Source organism: Schistocerca cancellata, chromosome 2 (assembly GCF_023864275.1).
Source record: "Schistocerca cancellata isolate TAMUIC-IGC-003103 chromosome 2, iqSchCanc2.1, whole genome shotgun sequence".
In the NCBI taxonomy this organism is placed as follows: domain Eukaryota; kingdom Metazoa; phylum Arthropoda; class Insecta; order Orthoptera; family Acrididae; genus Schistocerca; species Schistocerca cancellata.
This window is the reverse complement of record NC_064627.1, coordinates 949821990-949834089: the sequence shown is the minus strand read 5'-3', so window position 1 is coordinate 949834089 and position 12100 is coordinate 949821990. Positions and strand designations below refer to the sequence as shown.

At 42.0% G+C, this 12100-nt stretch overlaps 1 long non-coding RNA gene across 1 annotated transcript in view; it reads right to left on the bottom strand.

Annotated features, from left to right (window-relative positions):
• Positions 1-9420, bottom strand: part of LOC126148929 (uncharacterized) — a 304046-nt gene extending 294626 nt beyond the window's left edge. The window contains exon 1 of the long non-coding RNA XR_007530672.1: positions 9358-9420. This is a non-coding gene — a long non-coding RNA (uncharacterized LOC126148929). The remainder of the gene's footprint in view (positions 1-9357) is intronic.
• Between the last annotated feature and the right edge of the window lie 2680 nt (positions 9421-12100).

The following is a 12100-nucleotide window of genomic DNA, read 5'->3' as shown; positions in this document are numbered from 1 at the left end:
AAAGCTGATAGTGCAGCCATCGTCTATAATCGTTACTCGTACAAGAAATGTTTCAGAAAGCATGATGTGTATCAGTGGACGCGGCTTCTGGCAGTACCACAATCTAACGCATACAGTCGCGATGTACCTGTTCATTTTTGTTATACTCCGCAACTGCAGCGCTGCAAGTGACGAGCAAACAACACTTCTGAACACAATATAGAACGAGTGCGAACAGTATCGTTTATACTGATTTGTAAGATACCTTTTACAACGGAGAGCGCAAGTACTCCTAATAAAGTCGACGATAACTAAAAAATGATACATTTTTCTTTCTTTTGTTTCCTAAGGACACTGGGAGGTATGAAAGGGCACATTACGATACAGTTTATTTTAATTCTCTTGTGATCCACAGATATTTGTTGAAGAATATTGTTTTTTAAGAGCGGAAAAATAGTTATTTAACATCGGAAGGTCTGACCTTTTGCAGAAAGACGTTGTGTAACTATTCATCAACGTGAAGTTCTGTTCGTCAGACTTCACAACTGTTGCTGAGGGAAAAACCACAAAGACGTGATAATAAAACGGCAGAAGTAATTAAACTGTTAGCTGACAAAGATGAAACCAATTCCACTATTGTTGGTATATCTGAACCGCAAACGGTAAGAATCTTCAACGCTTACTCTTTTGAAGCAAAAATAGTCACTTTCACAAAAATATTCGTGCGTTGGAAAGTCGAATGAAGTTTAGTAAAGTGTGAATCATTAGACTTCACACAAAACTGTTAGGTGTCAAGGAAAGTGCCTATCATAATAAGAACGGGAAACTACAAAAATTTATATTTCTCATGGATGAAATATAACTTTATACTCGCCTGATTTCAGCAGTATAAGTTGCAATTATTGACATATTCGAAACTTTTTCTTCATGAATAAATTGTAGCTTATTGCACTGAATCAGTAAGATTCGGCTGTGTTTACATTTATGTCACAATAATTCACGTCTCTCAGTAATTTACTAATGCTTCGAACGCTAAAATATAATAACTATTTCGTTAACTAAGAAGAAAAATAATTAAAACCACATTAATCTTACGGCTGACGTCTCGCCGCTAGGGGCTGCTATTGTTGTTCCAGCTGTCAGAGGGTAACAATTTTCACAGGAATGAGCATCGTGACTGTGTATGTTACACTGCGGTTTGATCTTATATAAAATAATTAAAATAAAAACCAGTGCTACGTTGGATTTGGTCATTGACTAATCTATGCAGCGCCAAACCAGAATTGCGAATTTGTTTTTCAGTCTTGTATTGAAATTGAGATCTAACTAGGTTTTTTTAAATGGCGAGTAGATGTATTCGTTACCCGGAAATATAGGGATGTTGATTTTGAATTCTGCTAGGAATTTGGTCTTGGATGACTTCTGTTCGAGGGTTACGAAATACGCTGTCAGTATTTGAACTAAAGGTTAATTAGAGGCAGTACTGAAAGCAATTGACGCTAGTGAAAGTTTTCGTATGGTGGCACTGAGATTACGCTTTGACTTTGGTCGGTTTTTGGCGTACTGTCATAGTTACGAATTACTTCCTCTCGACTTCTCCTAATTAGTGAGATTTCAATGAGACCACTCAGGGTTTCTCAGTGGTTAGTAAAATCGTAACCGTTAGGGTATTTCTACAAAACCTCGTTTTATGTGGCTTCTTCCTCTGTCTAAGCCAGTCAGTCCTCTGTCAGGCCAGTCGGTAGGTCGAGCACCTGATCGCGAGGAACGTAAGAGCCTGTAGAGTAGAAGAACAGCCGCAGCATTAAGTAAGAAATCTAAGAATATCCCCCCCCCTCCCATTGCCCCATACACATCGTTCCCGTAGGAAGGATTAAGAATTATTATAGCTCGCACAGAAGCATTTGTGCGATTATTCTTCGAATGATCCATGCTCGAATACAATGGTAAGAAGCCCTAATAACTAGTACAACTGGAAGTAATCTCTGCCAGGCACTTAACACTGTTTTTCAAAGTATGAAGTTTTTGCTATTAATTGTGATACACTCTGTGGTGTCTTTGTCGCTCTGATGGTTCGTAAAAAGCGCTCCAGGATTGCGACAATATTAAACAGTGACTGATGCACCGCTAGGTGACGGGAACGGGAAAAACCTACCGGTTAAAACCGATACCCGTATTTTAGTACTGAGTAACAGTTATTTCAGTTATTTGCTTGTTCTCGTTTATAAAAGGCGTTTTTTTTATTTTTTGCTAATAACCGAGTAAAAAACCGAACTATCAACTAGCCATAGCAGCAGTGCTAAAATTTTTCGTTTTTCAATAAACTCTTTTTTTAAAAAAAAGGATTTATTCTTACTGATAAAATTTGCATTGATTCGAAATATTTCGTTATTATAAAAAAACGGGAAAACCACTCAGTGTTCTTTTAATGAGAAAGTAAACAAATGAGCAGCCAACACCTGGCATAAGAACTGCTACAGCACTACTGAGACAATAATGTGCCTGGTACCAAGGCGCGTGGCCTACCGGATGGCAGGCGTGTACATGAAGTGTGCGTGTCTTGTCCCTTCTGGTCTAGGTTTCTTTACTCTCGTCGAACTTGAGTTGCCTTGCAGAGTGGTGTCATCGCTAGTGTGGAAGTATTTAACGAAGTGCGGCATCCCTGAAGAACAATGCCCCACATGCATTGAAAGATTTAAGAACTGGGTGAGCGATGACAAACCTGCGACATTATATACGAAGAAAAGTTACGAATTTATTCATAGCTTACAACATTAATAGAAAGTAGCTGATTGTTGTCAGTGTGTACTACATAACATACCTCTATCTGCTTGTAAGTTTTGAAAACCAACAAATACACATGAAAAATGTACTTCTCCAAACCCAGTCATCACTCTTTATAACACTGACTAATCTTAATGCCCAAACAGTGGTATTATCCTCGATTTTACATCATAATTTTGAGCAGTGTTTCAAAATTAGAATCAACAGAAGAATACTTGTGATTTGTCGTAGAGTTTTCGAGAAAATTAGCGAAAATTTCCTTTTTTCCACCAACTGCGACATTGTCCCGCATACAAACAGTGATCTGCTACTGCCAAATGTTTTTTATACTGGTGATTTGTCGTAGAGTTTTCGAGAAAATTAGCGAAAATTTCCTTTTTTCCACCAACTGCGACATAGTCCCGCATACAAACAGTGATCTGCTACTGCCAAATGTTTTTTATTCCAGTCTTTGATCACAATATCAATTCTTTAGACGATGACCGGTTTCAGTCCGTAATGACCATCCTCAGATCTATTTTTAGACATGGTGTAAAAAAAGATCTGGGATGATCATTACGGACTGAAACCGGTCATCGTCTAAAGAATTGATATTGTGATCTAATACTGGAATAAAAAACATTTGGTTTTTTTGCTATTTAGTTTAATAGTTCAACTCTATGTATCTTGAAGACGAGGAAGTCAATCTTTGTTCGATTTCCACAATTATTAGAGGAAATAATGGGACTAGAAAATCGATTTTCAGATTTTTTCAGAAATCGGTTAAATGGTTCAAATGGCTCTGAGCACTATGGGACTTAACTTCTTAGGTCATCAGTCCCCTAGAACTTAGAACTACTTTAACCTAACTAACCTAAGGACATCACACACATCCATGTCCGAGTCAGGATTCGAAGCTGCGACCGTAGCGGTCGCGCGGATCAAGACTGTAGCGCCTAGAACCGCTCGGCCACTCCGGCCGGCCAGAAATCGGTTATTTTGAACGTTTTAAGACTTGGGTTAAACTAGTGTTGAAAAGAAAACCGACATTATTGAAAACCGATTGTTTCAGCGATAACCGTACCCCCAGTAAGAGGCGCCAAAAACTGGTACAACGACAAGTACCCCCTGCCATGCACTCAACACTGTTTTTGAAAGTATGGAGCTTTTGCTATTAATTGTGGTATACTCTGTATAGTGAGAGGTGTCTTTGTCGCTGTGACAGTTCGCAAAGACGGCTCCTGGTACGCTACGGCGTTCACAGTGATGGATGCAGGGCTAGGAGAGCGGTCAGGTGCCCACAGGCCATTGTCGCCTTCACCTGCAGTCGGCTGCGGGCGCGAAGTGGCGAAAGCGCAAACAACAAACAGTGGGGAAGGCCGCCGTGGATTTACGGCACAGGTGGCGGAGGCGGGGGCGGCGGGGGTGGCGGGGGTGGCGGGGGCGGCGTTTATCGGCGCACAGTGCCGGCCCGCTGCGCTCGCATGTCCGCCCCCGGCGCTGGCGTGCCCACAAAACTCAGCGCCGGTGCTAATCTGATCGCCAATACGACGCCGACGCCGGCGGCGCGGCTCGAGTGCTCTCAGACTTGGCCCGCTGCAGCCTGAAGCGCCTCACCTGCTGACTTAGTGGCCACACGCCGCCGCGCCGGAAGCACTCAGGGTGCGCCTTCACGCGGCAGCATAAAGCTCTGCTGCCGCGCAAATCTCCACAACGCGGTAGTCGCAAGCACATTGTAGCCTTGTTTATCATTTCAAGTAGAACATCGGGTTGTTACTGTTACAGATTCTAACGAAGCGTCACCATAAATATTGGAATAAAACACGCAAATTTAGCTAAAATTCCGTACTCCAACGGATATTTTTCGGATTGAAATTGTCGGCCATACGCGAGGTTTTCGCTAGAATGTTCGTAAATGGAACGTCGAAAGTGCTTGTCAAAGTGGGACTGATAGTCGGAGACACGCCTTGCTAGGGCAGTGCATTGAATCGTATCGACAGGCGTGCACGTATGACGCAGATAGATACCGACTTCCGGTGCCACAGCCATAAATTTATCAAGTGAATGAAGCATTTTGAGCCGGCCAGGGTGGCCGAGCGGTTCTAGGCGCTACAGTCTGGAACCGTGCGACCGCTACGGTCGCAGGTTCGAATCCTGCATCGGGCATGGATGCGTGTGGTGTCCTTAGATTAGTTAGGTTTAAGTAGCTCTAAGTTCTAGGGGAATGATGACCTCAGTAGTTGTCCCATAGTGCTCAAAGCCATTTGAACCGTTTGAATGAGGCATTTTCCCATTTAGGTTGTTATTTATTTACACATATTCTCCAAAAAAATGGTTCAAATGGCTCTGAGCACTATGGGACTTCACTTCTGAAGTCATCAGTCCCTTAGAACTTAGAACGACTTAAACGTAACTAACCTAAGGACCTCACACACATCCATGCCCGATGCAGGATTCGAACCTGCGGGCGTAGCGGTCGCGCGGTTCCAGACTGTAGCGCCTAGAACCGCACGGGCCATTCCGGCCGGCAAACACTCTCCGTTTCACTACTAATTTTTGCTATTTTAACCCTCATACAGCGTTTAGTTCTATAAGGAAGCACAAGGCACTGCCGCTGCGAACAAGGTCACAATAGTGTGAACGTAAAGTAACCCAAAATTAGCAACTTTTTCTGGATACCTGTCTTTTCGTTTATTTATGTTCACACATTGGCGTTCTCGATTGGTAGCTGTAATGTGGTGTGATTCTTCATACAATTAAACTTTGAATAACGGCTGGAAGGCAGAAAAAGCTTACAAAAATAATAGCATACGCGGGAAAATGCCTTATTAAGTAATTTGATATCCGTATTCGAGTCCTGATCTGTAACACAGTTGTGTCTTGGATACATACTTGGCGGCCGCTGTGGCCGAGCGGTTCTAGGCACTTCAGTCCGGAACCGCGCAGATGCTACAGTCGCAGGCTCGAATCCTGCCTCGGGCATAGATGTGTGTGATGTCCTTAGGTAAGTTAAATTTAAGTAGTTCTAAGTTTAGGGGATTGATGACCTCAGATGGTAAGTCCCATAGTGCTTAGAGCCACTTGAACCTGTTATTTTTTTTTTTTTTATTTACATACTTCCTACGTTTTGTAGGTGGAAGGAAGATAAGCGGCAAAATTGCTCACTGATGCATACATGTGGAGCCTTTTTTTAATATTATGGATAAAAATCGAGGAACGCTTTCAGGTCTCACGCTGATAATGGTATTTCTTCCGTGATTTCCTTGCATCACTGCCTACGTACATTGGATTTTTACAAGGCCCGGACATCTGACTCACCAAGTCGGTAAAAGCTGGATCTTCTGTTGCTAACGGTTTAGTGATAGGAGTTCACATGCCAAATAATGATTGATACACAATAATTCGAACAGAATTTGGCATAAAATAATATGGAGAGCGATGATGATGTACATAATTTTTATCCAATTGTCTTCATCGCAAAGCCTTTGAAGAGAATTTTCCTGTTTCGGCTATGCAATAACCATCTGCTTAATCTCTTATTCTGCTGCTCTGCAGCATGTCCTAACACATAACACCAATGGCTTTGTGCAGTGCAGGTGAATGAGGGAATGGTTCTGAAGATAGATGTTGCGCAGCCGAAAACGGTAATTCTATTAAAAAAAATCTTAGCGATCACGGTAATTAAATAAAAATCAGGTAACGATTCAGTCAACTGCGACTCGATCCTGAATCAATTACGTAGCTGTGAGGGTGGTCGGGAGTCATTGTCGGATAGTTCAGTCTGAATTACTTGTCCGCGAAAAGCAAAGGTCCTGGATTCGAGTTCCGGTGCGGCATAGAATTTTAGTCTGTCGGGACGTTTCAAACCACCTCACGCTCAGCAGCAGAGTGAAAATTCTTCATTGATGAACGAAAGTGGTTTATTGCTGCAGTTATGGTAGTGTACTTGACTAAACGTCGTCAGAGTACATCGAATAAGTGCTGTTGAAAACGTTCGTGTGGACACTGCGGGGAGCCACTAGATTTCTAGTCCAACAGCATCTCGATGCAGTACATTCGAGCACCTAATTCTTCCCCGCCTGGATACCGGCATTTGATGCCTTCAGACATTTTATCCTGAGGCTGGATGAACTGTCGCGTTTACGAGATCCCGAGGAAGTCTTGGTTGCACGAATGTATGCCACTATAGTGATTCGACGTAGACTTATTTTTGACCCATTGTGGCCGAACATACGAACAATGCGCAGATGCAGATAGAGCAACGAATGTCGTCCGGCATCTTTTGTACCAATGTTAATGCATTACAAAATTTGGACAGTTTCCTTTCCCTTGTAATACAGAAACAGACCGTCAGCGAACAAGTGATTTTGTGTACAACGCTATGCACCACGTGCCCCCAAATGGAAAGTGTGCAACAAGATTTATGGGAGAACCATTGCTGTCAATCAAATATGATAACTCCAGATTTGTAATTTACATCGTTTAGTGCCTACTTTTATTTAAATACACGGATTAAGAGTTGTTTCCCGGTTTTAGGCTGAGCATGTGCACATACCTTTAGTTCAAGCAACTGTATTTAGTGAGCGTTAGGGAGAGACGTTGAGAATTCCATTAACTCGAATGCACCTGGATTCCTGCGAATCACGACACAGTGGCACGTGTTTTGTGCGGAGGAGAATTGCAATGCTGTATCAGAAAAGCTTCGAATGGAAAGTGTTGCAGGAGGGGTACTTAAACTAGTGTACACGAGTTTGTTGTTCTCTTAACGTGAGACATGTTCTCATTTCACTGTTAGAACCGTCGGAACATGAAAGCTCCGTTGAACAAGTCAATCTCCTAGCGGTAAAAAATAGTGTAAAATTTAAACAGACTGCATCAAAAATACCTGCAGGTATGTTTGTTAACGGTTATTTAAAAGTACTTATATATGTCAATATAGTCAGAAATTTATTTATAGATCCATTTTTATGAGGGTACAAAATAAGCCCAACTGTAGACTGTTGCGTTTGTCTATTAAGTACTCTGTTGTTTAGAAGCTTATGATAATTTACTTGTCCATCGAACGTAGTTCACAAATGGATGGCAATAGAGAAAAAAAAAAAAAAACGCACGGGGCAATATGTTATGTAAAGTTAGAAAACGTTTTGTAGTCTCTAGCACAAAAATACCGATCTTATCAAATATTCATTGATATTTCCGTCTCCATTGTGATGTATTGTATTTACAGAGAAGAGATTGAAGATTAATTAAATTTAAGAAAGAACAAAGATTACCGATAATTTTGAAGTCAAAATTATACAAAGTAATATCACAGTTGTTCTATTTGTCAGCTTTTCAAAGCTAGAAATTACTGGTGCTGCATTTGGCGATACTTACTGAAATATTTTATTTCTTCAGAAAGTTTATTCGTACCAATACAATTTCCGCTTGGAATGAAACGCATGTGTCAGGTAATTTGATATAATGAAAGGCTCTTGTTCTATATACGCCTTGCTACCATAGAAAAAAAGGAAAACCATTTCGGCGTACCATTTTAGGTAGTTTAAATCGAAGCCGGCCGGTGTGGCCGTGCGGTTATAAGCGCTTTAGTTTGGAACCGCGTGACCGCTACGTCGCAGGTTCGAATCCTGCCTCGGGCATGGATGTGTGTGATGTCCTTAGGTTAGTTAGGTTTAAGTAGTTCTAAGTTCTAGGGGACTGATGACCTCAGTAGTTAAGTCCCATAGTGCTCAGAGCCATTTGAACCATTTAGTTTAAATAGATCCCGGAACAAACAGTCGTTGGTTCCATTGAACCTAATAGTTATGGCCTCTAAGAGCAATCAAAATTGAGTGGAAATAAATTGAATTCATCGTGTTGCCAACTATTCAGACGTCTATCGCTAGCAACACGACTTTGTGATTGTGGCTTGTCCATCTATAGAAAGTCTGTAATTTTGTCTTCGGTGAAACCTTCGTGATGGAAGCGATAGCAAGAGTGCACCAAAACTAATTTGTGAAATTGTGTAGGCTGGAGAGTGATTTTATACGCTGCACCTACCATGAATACTTAAATGAGTCAGCCTATTATCTGGCTTTGTTCAATAACCTTTTACCTACCATTAATAGGTATTATCTTTGGTGTTGTGTTTGTGCCCGCTGCACTTTATGACCACCCAACGCAGAGAAGCATTCTATTCGCGAACACTTTATCGGTGTTAATACAGGCCAAATTTCAAGTTCAAGAATTCTGCTAGGAGTGAGAGTGTGTCAAGAATAGAGTGACAACATACAAACTGCGGAGTGGGCATGGTCAGTAGCCTAATAACTTTTACACATTCTACTGCATGTAGAAACGACATTCATTTTCCTCCCAGCAATAACTTCCGAAGGCATTTCATCACTCGGTCGGTAAAAGTTCGAGGGAAGACACCTACGGAAAGAATACTTCCAGTTCGATCTTCCCCACTCTTTCACCTCACTTCGCCCGCGTGACACCGTACTGTAATGTATTAATGGCCTACGTCCAGCATACTGGCAATGGGCTGCCGCCTCCCACTGGAGTTTCGTGCGGAGAGAGTAGGAATCGTGGTGATTGCGGGGTGAGAGCCGGCCAGACAGACCGCCCCCTACTCACTCTGTTGGCCGCAGCTGCGAGGCGTCGGCGCGCCGCCAGGAGACGCACGTGACGCGGGGGCCCTGCTGAGGGCGCTGCGCGGGAGGAACTGAAGTGCCGCAGCGACGCGCCGGCTGTTTGGCTCGCGCGCGCAGATTGCCTCGCCCGCGACGCCGCCGACTGCGCACGCGCGGCGCTCTTCCGCTGGCGCCGCGAGAGGCGCCACCTTCCGGAGCGAGCTGGCGCGCGTGTTGCGGTTCCCCAGCGTTCTCAACACGTAAACTGCTGCCTGACAGGGCAGCTCTTCAGTCACAGATCGCAAGTTCAATCTTGCTCATTTGAAAGGATTGTCTTAACAATTAGAAAAGCTGCTCATGACTCACCACGTGCACCTATGGGATGCATTCATAAAAATGGATATCACCGACATTCGAGGAATGAACACTGAATGAAAAGTGGCGCTCCACTGTCAAAATAAAAGTTTGTAGCATCAAAATCGAAGGCAAACTTCTTCGGAGTTACGGTCCGTGCTGTACATTCAGCTAGGTTCCACTCTCAAAGGAATAAATATAGAGTCATACTGTTGTATCCCTGTATTTTACCCCTGCCACCTTTAGCATTTGAAAGAGAGTATTCCAGTCAACATTGTCAAAAGCAAAAATACAGGGAGCGAAAGGCTATTTACAATTTGTACAGAAACCAGGTGGCAGTTATAAGAGTCGAGGGACATGAAAGGGAAGCAGTGGTTGGGAAGGGAGTAAGACAGGGTTGTAGCCTATCCCCGATGTTATTCAATCTGTATATTGAACAAGCAGTAAAGGAAACAAAAGAAAAATTCGGAGTAGGTATTAAAATCCATGGAGAAGAAATAAAAACTTTGATGTTCGCCGATGACATTGTAATTCTGTCAGAGACAGCAAAGGATTTGCAAGAGCAGTTGAACGGAATTTACAGTGTCTTGAAAGGAGGATATAAGATGAACATCAACAAAAGCAAAACGAGGATAATGGAATGTAGTACAATTAAATCGGGTGATGCTGAGGGAATTAGATTAGGAAATGAGACACTTAAAGTAGTAAAGGAGTTTTGCTATTTGGGGAGCAAAATAACTGATGATGGTCGAAGTAGAGAGGATATAAAATGTAGACTGGCAATGGCAAGGAACGCGTTTCTGAAGAAGAGAAATTTTTTAACATCGAGTATAGATTTAAGTGTCAGGAAGTCATTTCTGAAAGTATTTGTATGGAGTGTAGCCATGTATGGAAGTGAAACACGGACGGTAAATAGTTTGGACAAGAAGAGAATAGAAGCTTTCGAAATGTGGTGCTACAGAAGAATGCTGAAGATTAGATGGGTAGATCACATAACTAATGAGGAAGTATTGAATAGAATTGGGGAGAAGAGAAGTTTGTGGCACAACTTGACCAGAAGAAGGGATCGGTTGGTAGGACATGTTCTGAGGCATCAAGGGATCACCAATTTAGTATTGGAGGGCAGCGTGGAGGGTAAAAATCGTAGGGGGAGACCAAGAGATGAATACACTAAGCAGATTCAGAAGGATGTAGGTTGCAGTAGGTACTGGGAGATGAAGAAGCTTGCACAGGATAGAGTAGCATGGAGAGCTGCATCAAACCAGTCTCAGGACTGAAGACCACAACAAACTGTTGTATCGGGGCGATGAGAGCATTTAACGGCTCTTCTTCTTGATGATTTCGTTTAATTTGTACTTGGCCTCGGCTGAAACTCGGCGATAGTCGGTAGAGTGTTGAGATCGTTATCAAGTTACGAAGACGAAGGTACACAAAATAACAGTGCTGAACCGAAATATCGGCGTGCGTGAGATATTTGCTTCACCAAGAATCGTAATTAATCGTTCGTAATCGATGTTTAACTGATTAATGATGAAATATTAATGATAAAACCAATACAGTCACGTCCACAACAAATTCCCTACAAGCTGGTCGTAATTTCAAGTATCTAAGAAATCGTAACACTGGGCTTGTTATTTGAGTCAAAGATTCTACACAAGCGCCGAGCGCTACAGTCAAATATTATCGCTGCGCGTAATTATTACTCAGGTGTTTCATGTCACTAATTTGATGAAATTTTATATCACAAATGCACGACTTGGCACGAGAAGGTGTTTTATTGCACAATATCAGTCACTTCCTAACCGAGCCTTGAGAAGAAAACTTTCCCAGGTGTTGGGGGGATTTAAATTATATGCTTCGGACCTGTCACTGAAGTTCCATAAACCACTGGCTATTATGAATGAAAATTGTCTATCAGTGTTCGTTGCCTAAATCACTGTCTAAGTAATGTTTAGTTCAATCATCTAGTTAAAAGTTCACTTTATTCTAGTAGGTAAAAGTCCTCCGTTCGAATTCTAATGCCGTGATATGTAAAGTCAGTAGATCGTATTACTGCGTCACAATAGATCGCAATTATTCAATCTCAAAAACAATCTAAGCGCGTCTACATGTGCGAGCATTCAAATATATGACCTGCTTCGGCTAACTATCGTTACGTAGTGACAATGCATTGAATTATACTTAGGCATTACTCACGATTCCCAAAGAGTACTCACACGGAGTATTCTTTGGGATCGTTCGTTCTACTTTGCAAATGTTAATTTATGCTAATTTTGCAATTTATTATGATTTTGATTTTAATTTTTCTGAAATTTAATCTTCTTTCGTAGATTGCTAAATTGTCGAGTCTTAGATTCCTGATTTAATTACTTGTTATTGTCCTAATAATAGTG